The sequence below is a fragment of the Ursus maritimus genome, unplaced genomic scaffold (assembly GCF_017311325.1).
Source record: "Ursus maritimus isolate PB19 unplaced genomic scaffold, ASM1731132v1 scaffold_7, whole genome shotgun sequence".
NCBI lineage: Eukaryota > Metazoa > Chordata > Mammalia > Carnivora > Ursidae > Ursus > Ursus maritimus.
This window is the reverse complement of record NW_024426885.1, coordinates 73,850,792-73,872,742: the sequence shown is the minus strand read 5'-3', so window position 1 is coordinate 73,872,742 and position 21,951 is coordinate 73,850,792. Positions and strand designations below refer to the sequence as shown.

Genomic DNA, 21,951 nt, shown 5'->3' with positions numbered 1-21,951 from the left:
AAACTTGGAGTCTGAGCTTTCCTGCTAAAATTTGTCTGACCAGCAGAACAAATTCCTTGGAGCTAATGTGTTAAAAAATGAGATTTTAACCAAAGTTTTTCTAATCCTCAATACACAAGATAATCCATTATGGCACATTTTCTCTCTTTAAAACCAGAGTAAGTTACATTATAGTACCAGCCTCCCTGTGCAAAAACAAGAAAGCATCGCAGACTTCACTGTGGCGGGGAAAGGACATGGTCCAATTAAAAGAATACTTTTAAAGAGAAGTGGATAATCACGTCTGTGACAGAGAATTTCTCTGTATTTATTTTTTTTTAAGATTTGTTTATTTATTTGAGAGAGAGAGAGAGAGAGAGAGCACGAGCAGGGGAAGGGTCAGAGGGAGAGAGAGAATCTCAAGCCGACGCCCCGCTGAGTACAGAGTCCCATGCGGGCTCAATCCTATGACCTCGAGATCAGGACCTGCGCCAAAATCAAGAGTCAGACACTCAACTGACTGAGCCACCCAGGGGCCCCAAGAATCTTGCTTTTAAAGAAGGCTGGCTAAACAATATTACAGACCTATTTTCAATTTCCAAGACCTATTCTTCAAGATTCTGCAAAACTCCAAAAAATGGCATTTCACTATTACATCTTATTGACATGTTTTATTTTCTGAAATTATATAATTATTTACATTAGTCATATCTGACTTTGTTTTTGGTGGGAGACATGCTCATCTCTCATTAATACTTCTGCAAACACTCATCCAGTTCTCAGATGGGCAATGCTGTCCCTGAAACGCATCCCAGAGTCTTCTGGTCTCAACATTCCTGGCAATACAGCCCATGTCAAGACTGGGCACCCCACAGAAGAGCCTAAACTATTCTCTCTTCACATTTTTTTAAAATAATTTTTTATTATGTTATGTTAGTCACCATACAGTGTATCCTTAGTTTTTGATGTAGTGTTCCATGATTCATTATTTGCTTATAACACCCAGTGCACCATGCAATACACGCCCTCCTTAATACCCATCACCGTCTCTTCACATTTTTACCCCAAATGCTAATGCCCATTTTCCTGCTCCCCTGCCTAAAGTTCAGAGGGACATTGCAAAGTGCCACGTGGCTGGCTTCTCCCAGGGATGATGCCACAACTCTCATTTAATTTTCCAAACCCAATTTCTCCTCCACTGTCACTGGCCATCCTCAGCTTCCCACCCTCTATCACGATTCTAACTTCATTGTGTGGTAGAAGTATCCAAACTAAGTCTAGCTCTTCCGTTCATCTCAGATACTCTACCGGGTGTTTAATGTTTCTGCAATCCTACCCCTTTCACTCTCCTTTGTAATGAAGATATGATCACCCTGTTTCAGAATCTTATTTGCATTCTGGGAAACCAGAGTCCTGTTGAGGCACCGATTCCCCTAGACACAACGGCTCGTCCAAATAGACAATGAGGGCCACAGGGAGCATGCTCACATCTGAATTGCAATGTGCTATGCAACCATCAGTTCCTAACCCTGGTGCTTGGTTCCCTCCATACCAGGGAATGCGGTTTCTCCCCAAGGCTTACTTGGCCTTATCATCCTCACACAGTAAATTACAGTAAGTCTAGATTATTTCCAGTTTTTAAAAAGTCTATTCCATGGTTACTAGCTTCTGTGACTGTTGACACATTTCACTTTGCTCTCATTATTTCTACTTCCCCAAGCTATGAAGAAATCCCAAATGTCCTTAAAGATCCAGCTCAAGTGATTTATTTTCTCCTGAAAATGTTTTTGTTTAAAGCAATCTCTCTTCTTCTGAAATCCCCATGGATTCTCCATATCTCTTATCCATTTACTGTGTTTTATTGGACATTAACATCATCTCCCTAATTCTATCCTCTTCATAATCACTCATAACCTGAGCAACTTCTCATATTTCTTCCTATATCGTGCAGTATACCTTATATAAGGCCTTGAATATTCAATACAAGATTGCTGAATAAATAAAATCATGATGCAAATCAGACATTGATATTTGTAAGGTAGTAATATTCTTTATATATTCTATCTTTAAAGCTTTATTCTTTATATATATTTTTTATATAAACATTTTTTCTTCTCTCTCAATTGTTTCAGTCCTTTACTTTTCCTGGTCCTTCGAACCTCCTGTAATCGAGTTTAGTGCCCTCTGGCTACACATTTTCCAATGTGCCCCATGCTGTCTTAGAATAGCTATGTCATGGGAAGGGCCCTTCCTTGATGTGTGTTCATCGCTCTGTTACATCATAATTGTTATTTGACCAACACACATTTATTGTCCATCCAAAAAATGCACAACTAACACTGATGGCTTAAAATAGCCTTCCTTCTATTTTGCACAATAAATTTGGTAAAATATGCATTACTCTTTCCACACGATGGCCTCTGTAAACTCAAAACAGCAATCTCCCATTTTAATGACAGCTGAGATGTCAAAATAATAAACATTTAATATAAATTTTGAAGCTGCGGATGGAACCCTGTGATGACGGATTACTATGACAGAATAATTTTTTTAAAACTCAGATAATAGGCATAATAGCATGCAGATCAAACAGAGAAACCAACAGAATTTTTAATTCTTTCCTTGGAAAAGGGGGAAGGCAGGTAAAACTTGTGAAAAAAATCTTTTCAAATGACAAATCCAAGACTGGTAGTGATAACAAAGGCTAAGAAATAAATAATTTATTATTAAACTTGAGGCTTTAGATGTTAAAGGTGGGGAAAAAAAAGAGGAGAGTGATCCATAATTTATGACCATAACCACTTATCACATGAAAACTGTGTATGGAAGACAAAACTGTAGCACAGAAAAAATTAGTTTAAAATCCATGTGGCCACTTTGAAACTGAAACCTCAAATAAGTAACACTCATTGACCTTGTTTTTCCCAATGCACCAGAGGTCAAAACATCCACGTTCCCTTTTCACAAGAAGACCGTCACTCCCAACTCAGAAAGTATGGAGAATGCTTTCGGGTTTATGTAAATGTATGATATTAGCTTTTGGTTCTCAGATAAATAATAAATTTATATGAACTCATTACTGCACAGCAGCAATCTCAGGAAGAAAGATCAAGAACTGCAAGGTCCATAAAGATTTTTTTTTCTTATATTTTTTCAAATAATCAGAAATAATTTTGTGTAGAGCATTTTATTTCCCTAATAATTTACATTCACTGAAAGAATTCTGACTAGTATTTGTGGTATTATTCTATTCTTTTTTTTTTTTTTTGATACTGTTATATTCTACTTGTGTCCAAAAATATCATTTCTAGTGACGTAAAGGCTAATCATATAATATACAAATCAATCAAATCTAAAAGTTCTCTACTTATGCGAGTAAACAAATGTATTTTCCCTCTTTCATTTAAAGTGTAGACATTGAAGCGCCTGGGTGGCTTGTCGGTTAAGTGTCTGCCTTCAGCTCAGGTCATGATCCCGGGGTCCTGGGATCAAGTCCCACATCAGGCTCCCTGCTCAGCGGGGAGTCTGCTTTTCCCTGCTCATGCTCTCTCTCTCTCTCTCTCAAAATAAAACCTTCAAAAAACAAAAATTTAAAAAATTAAAAAATCAGAGTTTTCTGCTTCTGTCCAAAGTAAAGTAACTGATGATAGACTCAGTTCATGCCATCAAGAAGTGTGAAACTGGGTGAACGGTTTTCAGATGTTGGACAACAAGCTCATAGGAAAAGGATCATCCATGCAATGGCAGATCCCACAATGAGCCCCAGGATAACGGTTTTCAGATGTTGGACAACAAGCTCGTAGGAAAGGCATTGTCCATACAATGGAAAGTCCCGTGGTGAGCCCCAGGGTAACCCAAGCTTCCTGACTGCAGGTTCTTGTTGACCTCATCCCAAGGAAATGGGCCCAAACAGCGTACTGATCATGCTGAGCCCAAGAATAGGAACCAGGAGTTCTCAGGTGCTGACATAGCTGAGATTTCAGGCAGTGTACCAGAAAAGAGGAGTTTTTCATAGAATACCCCTGCCTGAGGTCCCTTCATCACTGTCCAAATACAGCCGTCCATGCACGAATCAGGAGCACAAGCAGGTGGGGAATGGTTTCCAAGGTGGTGTGGATGTATCAGAGAGTTGGGGAACTCGATGCTACATGGAGCTGAGAGGCAGGAGTCCTGTCCAGGCACAGTGGGGAAATCTTACTGAGCATGAAGGCCATTCCTGTGAAACCCCAGAAATGCCATTCTCTAGATTCTAGGCTTGAGCCCTTAAATGCTAGGTTCACAACCACTCTAGACAGATTCGGCAGCTTAAAAACAATCCTTGAAAGGATCAGCCAGATTCAAGTGTTAATGAACCACATGTCAGAACACCATCTAACCCTCTTTAAAGGAAGAAAACAAACTGCAGATACTCAGCACAGTAGTACCCACAAGCTCCTACATGCAAAACCAAATAAAACAAAAAACTTCGTATGTGTAGACAAAGGAAAATCTGACCAATAACCAGCAGACAAATCATCAATAGTATCAAGAGAATGACACATGTTGAAATTAGCAGAAGCATACTTTAAAATAGCTGTTACATACCATGTATGAACAAAGATTTAAGATCAATGTAAATATAATGGAAAAGGAGATAGGGAATCACAGTAAAGAACTAGAGACGAACAGCTGAGCCCCAAGCTTCACATATGAACGGAAGAGTTCAGTGGCTGTGTCTAGCGGACTGGCTGTAGCAAGTGAAATCAGCAGCGGGTTTAAACTGTCCAAACTGAACCACAGAGGAAACTAATTTGAGCAAAAATGAACAGAGACCCAGTGTCTGGTGGGACAATATCAAGCAGCCTCACATTCATGCAACTGAAGCTCCTAAGACGGGCTGATGGCCTAAAGTCATCTGAAGACATAAAGCAGGAGGGGCTCCTGCTTCTGGCCGCGGCAGCACAATGGTCCCAGGTTAGGCTTCACGGTGCCGACAACCATGAGACTGAGCACAACGTCAGAGGCACTGCACAAAAGACAGGACGAGACATAGTCCACAACAAAGGGGAACTTACAATGTCACCCCGAGATCCAACTCTGTGTTGTTTATAAGAAACCCACTTTAAATATAAAGACACATTAGATTAAAGAAAGGCCACCAAGGAAGATACAGTAATCAGAAGAGAGATTTATGTGCTTATGACTGCAATTTAGACCAGGGTAGCTGGACATTCCTGGCAACAGTTTGGTGGCTCGTGTGACCCATTCTGCAGTCACCTGCAGGCAGCTAGGTGCTACTTGAGGGTCCAAGGCCTCAGTCTCATGTGTGATTAGCCAGGGCCGTTGCCACGTGCTGTCTTGCAAACCATCTCCAGCAGGGCGGTCCAGGTCTCTTGGTGGCAGCAAGTCCGAAGGGTCCTGGATCGCATGTGTATATCAAGCCTCTGCTTCAGAAAACAGAGTGACAGAAAATGTGGGAAAGAGCTCTGCCATGTGGTAATGAGTATTACGTAGTCATTCCCGAGGCTGAAACAGAGCTCTGTTATATAGTCACTAAAAAAAATGTAATGAAGCTTTATCAGAAATTAAAACCTCAATTTTCTCATGTTCACAGTGACCAAGATACCCATCTCACACACACACACTCACACACACACTCACAGAATATGCATATGAAAAATTAAGTGTTTCATAGATGGATGAACACATACTAGACTGTTTTTAACTTTGTTGACCTTAGATAGAAGGAAGCATGGGAAGGAAAAGCCAAGTATGAAATGCTTGTATGCAATGCATTATATGTATTATATATTATATAATAAATAATTATTTATATATATAGATATAGATATAGTATGTTATATGTGTACATATGCTGATAAAATACTTAAGCCTATAGTTTTTTTTAAATAAAAATAGACCATGATCACAAAGGGCTTACCCGAGTAATGAAAATATGCTATTTTTTGTACATCAGATAGTCAAATTAAGTGTTGTATTAGTATAATTACTACAGTAACACTTTCCACTAGAAATCAGGGAGAGAGAATAGTTTTATTTAAAGAAGAATACCTTCTAGAGAGGATATCCGAGGCCCTTAGACTAGTTATCAGTGTATCTTAGGAGCTTATCTTCAGTACAAGGACGGGAGACTTTGGAGCTTCTGGGGACAAACCATGATGGAAATGATGAGAGACAGATGGGAAGCGAATAGGAGAAAAGAGCTAAAGCAAAGCTTGGGAACACTGTATGCTCCATGGAATCCTTCTCCTGTGGCCCCAAAACTATTCATGGAATTTACTAAGACAACTGCCCTGGAAAACAGTCCACTTAAGACATTTATACACAAAACCTTATTTTTTACTGAATACTTTAAAACTGAAAACTTACCCTAACTCTACAATTCACACACAGCCCATATCCTCAAGGGCATGTGGTTTAAGTCTGCTCGATGTGTAGTCCTTACACAACAAAATTTCATTTTACAGAACCCTGCAAAAATAGTGTAGATATTTACATTTTGTCGATGGATTCATAAGGAATTACCATTCTATAAATGAGACTTTCTCTATGAAACTATCCTCACTCTAGTTTTTTTGATCATTTTCTCCACTTTGAACTTTACGAATATAGGACTTTCTCTTCTGAAAATGTAGTATTAGAACTTACTAAGTTTGTCATTCCAGCACGGACTTCCATCAAATTAAGTGACTATAATGGCAGTTGCCAAAATTCTGACTTGAGATATACAATTATATATAGAATAACTTCCAGTGGGACTATAAGCTCACTTTAACTTTGAGTCCTTCTATGAGATCACCAGTTAAATATCCTTAGACTAGTCTGCTAATGAAATCTGAAGACAGGCAAAATCTGTTTGATCTACTCTAGGCGACCATTTATAATTTCCATTGCCTACAAATAAAGTCTTAGAGGTATTAATGATCCATATCTCTAGTAAACTGGGATCTTTCATATTTGTAATTCAAAGGGAATGAATTCAGAACTGAAGTTAATATTTGTTGCCTATAGATGAAGTCTCCCCACAAGTAACTGCTCGATTAACCTGCCTTGACTTCCTTTGAAAGACCATAAATTCAATTGCTGTAGCTCTCTATCAAAAGTTTTATAAATAATCGAAAGGAACATAATTGTCAGGGAAATAGATTACATATTTTAAAGATTAGGTGTTTTGCCATGCTGTCAGGATAAGATATCATAATTAGTTGAAAAAGAAGGAAAAGTATAAAAAATACTTTGGAATTTCCAAGTTTCATGTATTTTTATAAAACCCGACATTGCTATGGAATTCTAAAGGCAATATCCAAGCAATAACCCTATGGAATTATTTTTGCTTGCAGCTTTGAATGTTCTCAGTGAGTAAAGTCAGTATAGAAGCCATATGGCAAGCGGACTTACCTAGGCTCAAGACACCCACTCACTCTAAACATTTACAAATCCATATTCCAGAACGGTAGCAAAGAAGTTAATTTTAATAATACCCCGATAAAGTCATGGTTTCTAGCTGAAAGTTTATTTTCTACGGAGTTAAAAGTCACTGGTTTCGAAATCAAAGCTGACATATTTGATGTATTTATTTCTTTAGATTTCTGAGTACACGAGGTGACCTAGGTGTCATGAGCCAATTTATTCTGATTAAGGTATCACTAGGAGGCTGGGCTATGACTGTAATACTGTTTAGTGTGCTTTTGTACTCATGTATTCTTAAACTGGGTATAAATTAATTCATGCTGATGTGACATTTAAAAAGAAAATCTAATTTTGAGGACACACACACACTCACACACACACACCGGCTATGAAAATTAGGTGTCTTCTTTTACTCAATCCTAAACAGAATCTACAAAGAGCTAAGGGGAATTTCATTAAAATCAAGAATCCTTCCCAGTATAACCCCATCCTTGGCTCGGGCATGTCAGGCTCTTAAGAAATTTAGTGTCAAAACTTCTTTCAGATGGCTTACTTCTCTTGCTACTCCACATAAGGTATCTATTCGCATTTTACTCAGAAAGAATGGAGGATAATCTCTTAAAGCAAACTTAATCTTCAATCAAATTTTACGGGCTCTTAGTGCCACAGTCCTTAGAAAAACGTATGAGCTACAATTTGCTACAAGTCTAATTTTTAATAAGACCTCTCACTTCCATCAGTGGAGAACATCAAGCAGGATTTGTAATACTTGCAGATCTTAATCGTCAAGATTTTGCTTTTCCAAAAATAAAACTGTGCACTGAAGTTTTACATAGAACACTTACTTTAGATTACTCCCAACAAGTTAAACATAAACTTGACTTAGGACACCCTATAAGTCAACATTTTAAAAATAAATATATTATTCGCCTTGAATAATAATTGTTACCTAGTGACACCATCTATAAGCCTATACAAAATTGAATTAGGCACAAAAATTCCAAATTTAAATGTACTAGAATGTTTACAATCTATAGTTTCTACTACTGTCTTTTGTTCTCAGAAATTCAGGAAAAAAATAACAAATGTCAAGTGCATAAATAAATAAAAAGGCACTCTATGTACACGGTCAAATGGTCTCTATCAGTTCTATTAAAAAAACTAGAAAAAAATAAATATTTTACCAGATTAATATTTGATTAGAAAATAATATCTTTTTCAGACAAGAGAAAAATTTTGCCTGTCCTTTGGAGGAAAGTTGGTGAAGGACCACAGCACACTTTCATGCTGATTATCACCCACACTAATCCTGATTTTCTATAAAAATTGCTCCTAATGGATTAGGAGTCCTCTGTGAGAAGGAATTACAAAACCTAGATCTGATAATATATGATACCTGCTATCAAAGTGTAAATGGCAAGCAGGCTTTTATCTATTGTATTTATATATGATTTCGGAGAGGCTAAGTTACTTTTGTGGATTTAGGATATGCAGGGAGATCATGTATCTTGATCTAATTTTAAATTGTATTCTCGGCCTTCACGGGACAAATTCGTATTATGCTTTAGTGTGTACCAGTACACACCGCACAAGGGGAGTGTCTAACTCTTCACAAGTCACCGGTATTACAGCTCATTTTTGACGCTGACTCAAGATGAAATGCGCCATTGATTTGAAACCTTTGCTTCATATGTGTTAAGTTTCTAATGACATGTTCACCTTGCTTATTTTAGATATATCTATCTTCACACCTAGGAGTCCACATTTGCTAGCCATTTTTTTTTTTTAAGTTTGAAGCACTGTTTTAAATTGTAAGGAAAGGGAAGCTGAGCATGCTTATCTATATTAACCTCTGGTTACTTTGTTTCAAAATTGCATTGATTAATATGAAATTTAAACCTTAAAAATAAAGAAGAGAAGCATATTTGTCTTCTAGGAATTTCTACTGGCTTTGTTAACTTACTGTAAAAAGGGGGAAATAAGTCACTCTGATCATATAGAATTGTTTGGGAAGAAACAAAGATGGGCAGTGGCCAATGTCCATTTTATAACTTTACTATGTTCTGATTTATTTTTGAGATGGGGATCACTTAAGTAAAAGACAAGCTAGAATGTACTGAGTTTTAAAATTTCTAATATTAGAATCCCTATCTCCTCTCCTGAGGGAAACAAATGTATGTTTCCCTGCCTTATTTGAAAATGACAATGATTTTATGATTTTTATATTTATGGTTTTTAATGTTTGTATTTGTGCAATATATAAAAATAAATTGATGTTTATGTTTTATATTTGTGGTTTTCCTACCCAATCATAATTTCTCATTTGCAATCATGTGACTGAGAAAGGAAGCCAGGCTTTAAGAGGTGAGTCATGGTTTTCTCCTGTTGAACAGAAACAGTTTCAAAGATCACCAACACCAGCTACAGCCACTCTAAATCACAATCAGGATGGACCAAAATAAGACCAATCCTCTTAATCACGTCTGAGCATAGAAAAAAGGTAAGAACTTCATGCAAACCACACAGATGACCAAGCATTCGCCTTTTCATCACGCGAGTTACTGATACTTCTCTATCAATTACAGCTTTAGACCTGCTGCATTTCTCTACCATCTACAGAAAACATTTTTAAGATGCCCAATGACAGAACTGCCTTTGCTCTCCCACAGCACTCAAGGCAGAGCAAGACAGGGCCAACCTAAACCGTCTCCAAAATCACCCAACAGAAGCCCAAATCTTGCAACAACCTTCTTCTAACAGCCTCTCGCCAAGAAGCCCCTTATTTCCTCATGGTGGGCTGTCTACCTTGTTGCAAGGAGCTGATAAACTCTACCTCAGTTGCCGGCATATATGTTCCTAATGACCTTTGGCTAAAGGGCAGTAGCATGATGCATGGAAAGGGAAGCTGAGCATGCTTATCTATATTAACCTCTGGTTACTTTGTTTCATAGTAACCTCTGGTTACTTTGCACACATATGAATATGCCCATGCATGGCCATCTGTCAACATGTAATCCATTTCTTTGTGTCTCCATGACTTAACTGTAGATGACCTCTCTTTCCTCTCACATTTGTGTGTACATGACACTATCAGAATATAAACTTAAACTTTGATTTGTCCTTAATTGACCTGTTGTAAATACATTAAACAGGTAAATGCATTCAACAATTGTCTTTCATTTTTTTTTTTTTAGCATTGAAGTATAATTGCCAGACAATGCTTATTAGTTTCAGGTGTACAACATACTGATTATACTCACTAAGAGTGTAATCACCATCTGTCACCACACAACATTATTACAATATTATTGACATTCCCTGTGCTGTACCTACCATCTCCATGACTTATTCATTTTACAATTCAAAGTCTGTGCCTCTTAATCTCCTTCATCTATTTCCCCCACCCCCATACTCCCTACCCGCTAGCAACCACTAGTTTGTTCTTATTTAAGAATCTGTTTGCTTTTTGCTTGATTTTTAGAATCCACATAAAAGTGAAATCATATGATATTTGTCCTTTTCTGATTTATTTCACTTAGCACAATATCCTATAGTTCCATCCATATGGTCACAAATAGCAAGATTTCATTCTTTTTTATGGCTGAGTAGTATTCCATTGTGGATATACACCACCTCTTCTTTATCCTTTCATCTGCTGAAGGACAGTTGGGTTCTTCTATCTTTGCTATTGTAATGTTGACATAAACATAGGGGTGCAAGTATCTTCTCAAAATAGTGTTTTCAGGGGCACTTGGGTGGCTCAGTCAGTTAAGCATCTGCCTTTAGCTTAGGTCATGATCCCAGGGTCCTGGGATTGAGCCACACATCAGGTTCTCTGCTCAGTGGGGAGTCTGCTTTTCTCTCTCTCCCTCTGCCTCTCCCAATTCTGGTGCGCTCTAGCTCTCGCTCTCTCAAATAAATAAAATCTTTTTAAAAAATCATGTTTTCATTTTCTTTGGATAGTGTGGAATTACTGGATCAAGTGATAGTTCTATTTTTAATTTTTTCAGGAAAAAATTAAAATACTGTTTTCCAAAGTGGCTGCACCAATCTGCATTCCCACCAACAGTGCACGAGGGTTACTTTTCCTCCACATCCTCACCAACACTTGTTTCTTTTGTTTTTTATTTTATCCATTCCGACAGGTGTGAGCTGATATCTCCTTGTGGCTCTGATTTGCATTTCCCTGATGATGAGTGGTGTTGAGCATCTTTTCATGTGTCTGTTGGCTGTCTTCTTTGGAGAACTATCTATTATGTCCTTTGCCCATTTTTTAATTGGGTTATTTGCTTTTTCGGCATTGAGTTATATAAATTCTTTATATTTTTTTGGATATGAACCCTTCATCAGATATGTCATTTGCAAATATCTTTTGCTATTCAGTAGGCTTTTTGTTTTGTTGATTGTTTCCTTTACTGTGCAGAAGCTTTTTATTTTGATGTAGTCCCAATAGTGTATTTTTCCCTTATTTTCCTTACCTGAGGAGACATATCCATAAATATGTTGTTAAAGCTGATGTCCAAGAAATCACTGCCTGTGTTTTCTTTTAAGAGTTTTGTGGGACCTAAAAGGTATCATTTTTAGGTCTTTAATCCATTTTGAATTTATTTTTGTATGTGGTATAAGAAAGTGGTTCAGTTTCATTCTTTTGCATGAGGCTGTCCATTTTTCCCAACATCATTTATTGGAAACACTGTCTTTTCCCCCCAAAATTATCTTACTGAGTGCCTAGCATATGCTGGCCAGTCTTCTGTGTGCTTGGCAACACTTGGAAAAATAATACGAACAATGTCCTTGCTCTCTACTTAAGACGCTACTATGTGCCAGATCCTGGTGTCTGTTAACTCATTTTTAAAATCTACATGTAATTCTAATATTGCTAAGGAAAAGGGCATTGTGTAAATAGAAGCATTAAAGTAATTGTGGAGAAGAGGGAGAGTGTTAGCATGAGCAGGTGAATGTTGAAACAATTTTCTATTTGTTAAAAGATCTTGCTCTCTAGCTGTGTTTTCTTTAATCTTGTTTTGAAATCCAACCAATTTCTGCCTGAGCTCATTTCTTTGTTGTAGTACCTTGTGGAAGGCAGTCAATAGTGTCAAAAACACAAGCACATGTACTCTTTCCTACACTTTCCTGGACCACCTGCTTCACAGGCCCGTGTTCTACCTTCCAGATGATTGCAAATGACACTTACTAAGTATTTTGCACTTTACAATGTGGGTCTCTAGCTTTCCAGCCTGCTACCTCATTGCTGCAACCCAATTCCTTACCAATGTCAAACATTTTATGGCTTTTAGTGTACCCCACTCTAAAGAACTAATTTCTCTGTTGGTTTAGTTACCACTTGCTGCTATAAATACATCTTGACTTACCATTGGCTTGGGAAGATAAGAGCTTGTTACTCATTCAGGTCAGCGCACAGGTGTTCTTGTCGAGCAGCCTTGCATCTGACCCTGCAGAACTCAGACTCCTCTCCTGTGAGGCCTCCCTTTCTAGCTCCTCAGTCCTCCCCATCATCCCGGAAGATAGGGAGAGAGCACTCCCATATCCAGCACTTGGCCCGACACAGACACAGGTAAGTATGTGCCCATGTTATTGGTCAGGACACAGGAAACTACCTCATTTAAGTGCAAGGGAAACTGTAAAATATGGCCAAACAGAGTAGGTGGTAGGAAAATGAAATCGGCTTTGGTGAACACATCACAATCAGCCACAGGAACTTAAAGGCCATTAGTTTTCAGACTGATGCTGTCACTAATAACTTTCCAAATTCACGGTAGCAAATGACTAGAAATGGAACTAAGGGAACCAAATTCTAGGGCATTTATTTTCTGGACTGTCCCATCCTTCTCTCGAAGGTCAGTTAAAGAACTGTCATTTGTTACCTGACTCATAAAAATCAGAGAGAACAACTGTGGTGCCTCAACGTGTGTGTGAGTTCTCATTTAAAATCTTCTCTTATTAGTATCAGACCAGGTATTTGTTCAGAGTATTCACAGGCAGTAACACATTTGCAGCTTTTGAGAAGATGGAGGAAAAAGTGAATTTGCCGGTATTTCTACCAAGTTCAACCGTTTCTTTAACGCACTGTGAAGCACGTGACTTAAATTCAGCTCATTTCCAATTCCCGGGGTTGAAGAAGACCCTTTGGCTTCTGCTGTGTGAGCTCTATGACAATCTGGACGGCAAAAATTTGAGCACAAAATATGCACGCTCTTCTCATTTCTGTAATAACTTCAGATTCATTTGGGAGAAGAGGAAACAAAAATGTCACCTGATGGTAACTTGCTATTTTGAATATCTGGATTGGTTTTCTCAACTGGCATACAAAATGGACGTTCCAGGAAGAAGTTTTCTAGACCATTTTCTCACAAGAAAAAAGATACTCTTGAAATATTTCCGGGTGTTTGTTTTTTTTTTCTAGTTAAGTTAAAGGCTATCTAAAATCATACACATTTAAAAGTTAGACAGTCTTCAATGGGAAGTTTACTTGCGAATTTTTCTTTTTTTTTTCTTTTTTTTTTTTTTAAAGATTTTATTTATTTATTTGACAGAGATAGAGACAGCCAGCGAGAGAGGGAACACAAGCAGGGGGAGTGGGAGAGGAAGAAGCAGGCTCATAGTGGAGGAGCCTGACGTGGGGCTCGATCCCCTAACGCCGGGATCACGCCCTGAGCCGGAGGCAGACACTTAACCGCTGTGCCACCCAGGTGCCCCTACTTGCGAATTTTTCTTTATGATCTTCTGTAGTCATGCTTTACTCTTATTATCTTTTAAAATTGTTTCCCTTGTTTACACTGGATGGTCTGAAATAGTTTAATTCCTTGTTTTTAAGAAGACATTGAGGAAGTTGGTCAGTGGATGGAAAAACTGAATAAAAAACTAAAATTGATTCATTGACTCATTTTTTTGCCGCAGTTGTTTTATGTGAGTTAGCAGGGAGAATCATTCCTCCTCCATCGCTGACACTATGGGTGTTACTGGTCAAAAAATGTCAGCAGTGGGCAATTCTCGACCAGAGGCCCCAGTTCAGGGTTTTCCCATGTCGAAGGGCATCAAAATTTGTGAGATATTAGTAGAGAATGATTTCTTCCCATTCTTACAGAGGAAGAAAAAAAACTTCTGAAGTGCTAAGAAGACAATTCAGATTTAAGCACACAAACACTAAAGTCTACGGAGATAAGTGAGGCCACTTTGAGTGACGGTCAGCAAGAGCTACACGAATAGGAGTAAAGGAATAATCTTTCTAATAATTTGGCATTCGGGTCCTTATTTGATCACTGTTCTTGACTTCAGAAAACTGTATTTAAGAAAAAAAGAAGAAACAGAAACTGGGCCAATTACAGAATAGAATGTAAATTGAAGGATAAGGAGTACAATAGATAAAAATATAGAAACTGGGCAAACATTTGAACATAATTGGAATTAAAGTACATTTTCACATATTCAAGCTGACTTGAGAAAAAAATTTCTGAGATTGAATGGAAGATCAGTTATACTTTTGAACACTTTAGGGCATCGATGAAGTAACATTTTACTCAGACTACCCAACTCAGCTTATAAAAACTTAGATTAATTGTAAAAGTAAGTCAATACAAAATGTCTGAATAGTGGGTTAAATCCTATGCATTTTATTCCATTTGCAAGGGTGGACTCTGAAAACCTTGCTCCAGACCCCCCTGATTTCATGCCATATGTTAACTTATATTTAATTATTAAAAAGCCTGGTTTCTCCTTCTGTTATTCTGGTATTCTGTCTAGCTGAGGCTCTCATTAGAAGGTATTTTAGAAACAGGAAGTGAGCGGTTTTCTTCAAACAACCCACATGACATCAACAAGAAGTAACTATCAATATTGAAGGAAACATTATTCAGCGATTTCTAGAAATTAAAATGATATTAGTCCATCTAGTATAATTCAAAAACTCCAATACCCATGAGTATATCCTTCTGTTCCTGAAAAATTATATATGATTTAATGGTGAGTCAGAGAAATCAAGAAGCATGATAAAGGTAATGCTGGGCTTACAGAATAAGTTTGGAAGTTTTCCTTCTATTTCTATTTTTTGAAACATCTTCAGAAGAACAGGTATTAGTTCTTCTTTAAACGTTTGATAGAATTCCCCTGGGTAGCCATCTGGCCCTGCACTCTTTTTGGGAGACTTTTGATTACTGCTTCAATTTCCTTGCTGGTTACAGGTCTGGAAGCTGGTTCTTTGAAAGAATTAACAAGATCAATAAACCCCTAGCCAGACTTAATCAAAAAGAGAAGAAAAAAGACCCAAATTAATAAAATTACAAATGAAAGAGGAGAGATCACGACCAACACTAAGGAAATGCAAACCATTTTAAGAACATATTATGAGCAACTGTATTCAACAAATTAGGCAATCTGGAAGAAATGGATGCATTCCTAGAAACTTACAAACTACCAAAACTGAAACAGGAAGAAACAGAGAACCTGAACAGACACATAACCTGCAATTTTTTTTTTTTATGTGACCAGTCTTGTAGCATTAAACGATGGGAATGGCTCAGGAAATCTTTTTTTTTTTTTTAATTCTGTTAAAATCATAATTCGCTAGTGTGACATTTAGCAGCCTTTACTATAGGTGTATAAAACTACTTAGAGTAGTTAGATAGTTTAGTTAGATTATATTCAAAATTAATTTATTTAGAATTCATGAAATGTCTATTTATGGCTATTTTATTACAGTCTTCTAAATTTATCTTCCTGCTCAATACCAGAAGAGGTGTCACAGAGGGACGTCATATTTTAGAATAGGGAAATAATTTTGTCAGTTGCATTTCCTAATCTGTTTGTTTTAATTTTTAGTCGTTATTGGAGAGAAACACCAGTATCTCTGATTTATCACATAGACAAGGCCCCATTTTTCTTGATCAATGTTCTTATTTTCACTTGTTTCAAGATGTACTCAGGTGTCTGTTTTTCTACATTGGTGGGTCACACTTTCTTAATATGTTTTTCACCACAGGATTTTTGAAAGTGTGTTGTCAGGCAGTTGATAAAACAATAAACTAAGGCTATTCCTGTACCTGGTGCACCATTTGAGACACTGCTTGATTTTTCTAAGTTTCCTTTACTCCCCATTTGCTACAAATTGCTTCCATTTTTCTCAGTTAACTCATTACATTTTGTCTTTCTCCCTTTGTTTGGTTCTTTCTTTTGTTCTTAGCTTGCTATCTTATACCATTATGTATATTTACCAAAAAAAAGTTTTCTGAATTTGTTTATGAGATAAAGCACATTCAGAAATGTTTCTGAAAATTCTCAGATAATTCTAACGACTCCTCTTCCTTTTTGAAACTAGTAGCCCCTGACCTCTGTAATGTGTTCAAAAAGAAACATGGGTCAGTGCTGTAATACACTACATTTTCTTGGCTCTAAGGGATAATTTACACACCATAAAATTCATTCCTTTTATGTTTGCAATTCAATGATTTTTTTTGGTAAAAATCCAGAGTTGTGCAAGCATCATCACAATCAAATTTTAAAACATTTCTATGACCCCAAGGAAAATACTCTTGCCCATTTGCAATCACTCCCAAGTTGTAGACAACCATGAATCTACTCTCTCTCTGTACAGATTTGCTTTTTATGGACATTTCATGGAAGCAAGTAATACGTAGTCTTTTGTCTCTGGGTCCTTGCACTTACCATGATATTTTGGAATTCATCCACATTAAACATAAATCAGTACAATTCTTTTTTTTTTCTTCCAAATAGTCTTCCATTGTATAGATACACCACATTTTATCTCTTCAGAAGTTGATGGGCGTATGGGCGTTCTCTGCTTTTACTATTATGAATAATTCTGCTATGAACGTGAATATACAGGTATTCGTATGTGCATATGTTTTCATTTTTCCTGGATATCTTGGAATAAAATTGCTGTGCTGTATGGTAAATTAGAAAATTATGTTCAGGGGCGCCTGGGTGGCGCAGTCGTTAAGTGTCTGCCTTCGGCTCAGGGTGTGATTCCAGCGTTCTGGGATCGAGCCCCATGTCAGGCTCCTCCGCTGGGAGCCTGCTTCTTCCTCTCCCACTCCCCCTGTTTCTGTTCCCTCTCTCACTGGCTGTCTCTGTCATGTCAAATAAATAAATAAATAAATAAATAAATAAATAAATAAATAAATAAATAAATAAACTCTTTTAAAAAAAAAGAAAATTATGTTCAAAACTTTAAGAAACTGCTAAACTGTTTTCCAGAGTGGCTGCACCATTCTGTGATCCAACCAACACTGTATGAAGTTGGCATGTAGCTGAAGTTATTTGAAAGAATGAAATCCACAGTTGTACAGTTTAAATATTCTGGAAATAAGATGTGTATGTTTCTAAATGGTACTCTATATTAAAACTCTCTGGGTACACAGCACTGAACAAACAGGCAGTGTCTCTCCACAGACATATACTGCAGCATAGCAGAGAAGAGAGCAAACACTTAGTTGCTATATACTTTCATTCTGGTTACTACTCCTGAAGAACACATCACCCCAAACTTAGCATAACTATTTTATCTGGTGGGTCATGGTTTTAGGGAGAGTTTGAATGAGCAGTTCTTTCTTGAGGTCTCATATGCAGTTACAGTCAGATGTTGGCCGGACTGCAATCATCTGGTGGTTTGTCAGGGCTGCAGAGGACTCATCACCAGCTGGCAGCTGGGAACTCAGCTCAGCTGTTCCCTGGAGTTCCTACAGGTAGCCTCTGTATGCAGGATTTTCTCAAAATAATCAGACTTTTCTCACCTGGTACTTGGCTTTTCCCAGAGCTAGCATCCACATAGAATCAGAAGGAATCTGTGTTGCCTTCTCTGGGCTTTTCTGTCTCCATAGTTATCTTGAATCACTTCAGATCTGCTCTAGTGGTTACAGGTGAATCCCCAACGTTGACCTGGATTCCAGAGAACCCACTTCTCAATGGGAGTGGTGGCAAAGGTTTTGGAAACACCTTTTTTAAAAAAGATTTGATTTATTTATTTGAGAGAGAGAGAGCACAAACCAGGGGAAGGGACAGAGGCAGCGGGAGAAGCAGACTCCCAGCTGAGCAGGGAGCCTGACTCGGGACTCGATCCCAGGACCTTAGATCATGACCTGAGCTGAAGGCAGATGCTTAACCGACTGAGCCACCAGGGCGCCCCAGTTTTGGAAACCTTTTAAAACTGTCTCGTATGTATTAACTGAGAATGTGGTAAGTGCTCTGGAGGACATGTAAAGGGTGCAGTGAGTTAGTAGAACAGTAAGACTTCATTTAGAGTCAGGGTCAAGGTCACCTTTCACAGAAGGGGATCTATTAATAGTCCTGAATTATGCGCAGGAATTAGAAGAACAGAAAGTTGGAAGATAGCTTTCCAGTAATGGGTAAAATCTGAAACAGAAAAGAGCACTCATCAGAGGAAGGCCGGTGTGGCTAAGAATTCTGGGAGACTGGCAAGGGACAGCTTGAGCAGAGAAGAGTGATGCTGGATCGGCTCAGGCAGGACGTTTTATGATTCCTCAGTGACTTGACCTTTAGTAATAAATTTCATGTTAAATTGCTAAAGTGTTTTAAATATAGAATTGCTTTGTTTTTCTGTGAGAAGCGGGGAATGGGTAAAAAGTACAAGCAGTAAAAACCAGAAATCAGAATCTCTTCTGTTCATCTCCTTTCTTTTTTTGTTTACTTTAAAAAAAATCACTACTCTTATTTGTTGATCCATAAAATTCACAGAATTCTAGAAGTGAGTGAAAAACATAGGGTCCATCCAAACCTGCCCTCTTAAATGACAAAGGTGGAAATAATAGGCCCAGAGATTAAAGCTGCTCACCGAATGTCCTCCCTGCTGCTGGCCAAGCCTGGGTAGGAGCACCAGCCTCCCAGCCCCTTCGTTCCTAAGTCTCGGTTCCCTTCCTTGTTGAGCACAGCCAACGTGAACTTCCCTGGGCAAGGACCCAAAGCTGTCCAAGAGCTTCACATTTGCAGGCAAGAAAACATGAATTCAAGATTGCTCGGAATGATTATGGGCATTTCCCTTATTTTGGAAGTTATTGATTATTTTGCCCTGGCCTCTTGTATCTGGAATGCTGAACCAACACAGCTATTAAAATGATAAAAATAATTTTACAAACCTTGAAGGTAAAATGTCTCAAAGTTTATTAGAAGCAAAAGTAATGACGAGTAAAGAAAAAACGCATTCAGGGGCGCCTGGGTGGCGCAGTCGTTAAGCGTCTGCCTTCGGCTCAGGGCGTGATCCCGGCGTTCTGGGATCGAGCCCCACATCAGGCTCCTCCGCTGGGAGCCTGCTTCTTCCTCTCCCACTCCCCCTGCTTGTGTTCCCTCTCTCGCTGGCTGTCTCTATCTCTGTTGAATAAATAAATAAAATCTTAAAAAAAAAAAAAGAAAAAAAATGCATTCAGAGAAGGCAGTTCTCTCTAGTGAAAGGGGTCAGGGCAGCATATAATAGAGAGGAATTGAAAAAGATTGAGCATTCCTGTTTGAGGTTCGTGGGCAGCACAGAAGTCCCAGAAAATAAGGAGAGTCAAGAGGACCTAAGAAGCCTGAATGGATATCATTTAAGTAGACTTTATATGTTAGGACAGTTCTCGATTTATAGAAAAATTAGGAACATCATACAGAATTAGTACCATATACTTCTTAGTTTCCTCTATTCTTAACATCTTACATTTGTCTGAGGTATTTGTTAAAATCAGTGAACCATATCAATACATTATTAGCAATGAGTTTACCCTTTATTCTGATTTTCTTAATATTTATCCAACGTCCCTTTTCTGTCCCAGGATCCCATCTGGGCCATCGCTGCACTGTTATCAAGTCTCCTGAGGCTCCTCTGGGCTGTGACAGTCTGTCATACTTTCTTGTTTGAGGGATTTGACAATTTCGAATGGTACTTGTCGGGCATTTTATAGCAGGTCTCTCGACTGGGATTTCTCCGGTGTTTCTATTGTGATGAAGCTGGAGTTCTGTGTCTTGGGAAGCACAGAGAGGAGGTGCGTGTTCAGCATCTCATATCAAGGGCACATCCGGTCACCATGACTTACTGCTGCTGGTGTTGATCTTGACCACTGGCTACTGTAGCACTTGTTGGGTTTCCCCACTGTATGTGTCCCCCACTTTCCATACTGTACTAATGAGAAGGAGGTGACTGCCTGCGGCCCCACTGAAAGGACTGGAAATGAGGTCCTCCATGTTGAAGGGTTAGATATTTATAAAAATTATCTCAAGGGGCGTCTGGGTGGCTCAGTCGTTAAGTGTCTGCCTTCAGCTCAGGGCGTGATCCCGGCGTTCTGGGATCGAGCCCCACATCAGTCTCCTCCGCTGGGAGTCTGCTTCTTCCTCTCCCACTCCCCCTGCTTGTGTTCCCTCTCTCGCTGGCTGTCTCTCTCTCTGTCAAATAAATAAATAAAATTTTAAAAAAAATTATCTGGAATTCTGCATGGGAGACTTGTCTCTTCTCCCCCAGTTATTTATGTATTTGAAACTCTGATACTTTATTTATTTTGTTGTTCAAACTGTCCCTTCTTTGGCCAATAATTGCTTCTCCAGTTGACTCCTATGTCCCTTTGTTCTGTTTCGTTTTTGAGCACTTTCTCACCTTCTCCTAATTACAAAATGCTCCAGGATCATCTAATATAGATCTTGCCTCAGTCCTAGAATGAGACATTTTTCCAAGGAGCCCTCATTCTTTTTAGTAGGAAATGGTGTTGAAAACCAAGATCCGAGTATTAGCTGTCCTCATGGCTAACGGAGTGTGGTTACATCTAGGTCTTCTCAGTTGACAGAAATAAAGATGATATGCATATATACTATACACACACACACATACACACCATATACACTATATATACCACCTGTATTTATACATATCATTAAATATTTACATATGTCAACATCTGTGTCTCTATTGGGCTAAATATGAGTTACTACTGATTTCTCAAATTCTAATTCATACCAAGTAGATCATTCCAGCTTCCTCTTCTTATCTGTAAATTCACACTCTGATGGTGAGAAACCTTGCTCCCACCATCGGCCGTACATTTGATTGTTCGGTGCCAGCCCACCTGGCAGAGGCACCAGAATCGTGAAGGCGAGTGGATGGACTCTGTGCTGTTCCTAATGCCCGAATCTCGTTGAGTACGGTCTTTCCAAAGGCACTGGATTCAGCAGCTTTCCCCATAATCCCGCCAGTAAGGTTGTTTCATGTATTTGTGATGTACTTACATACTCTTATCAGTCTGCATTCTTTACTGGACTCCACAAACTCCTAAATTATTTTTTTTTTAATTTTACATACACGAAGGTTCATTTTTAGTGCTATAAATCCTGCGGGTTGTGACAAATGTACAATGCTGGGTATTCATCATTACACTACCATAGAGAATAGCTTCACTGCCCTGAAAATTCCCTGCGTTCCATCTACTCATCTCTGCCTCCCTCTCCTCTTCCCCAATCCCAGGCAACCCAGTGATCTTTTTAATGTTTCTTTTATGGCTTTGCCTTTTTCAGATTGTTATATAATTGGAATCATGCAGGATTTAGTCTTTTCAG

At 38.4% G+C, this 21,951-nt stretch overlaps 1 pseudogene; it reads right to left on the bottom strand.

Moving 5' to 3' along the window:
* LOC103661991 overlaps positions 1-21,580 on the bottom strand; it is a 53,460-nt pseudogene extending 31,880 nt beyond the window's left edge.
* Positions 21,581-21,951: the final 371 nt, after the last annotated feature.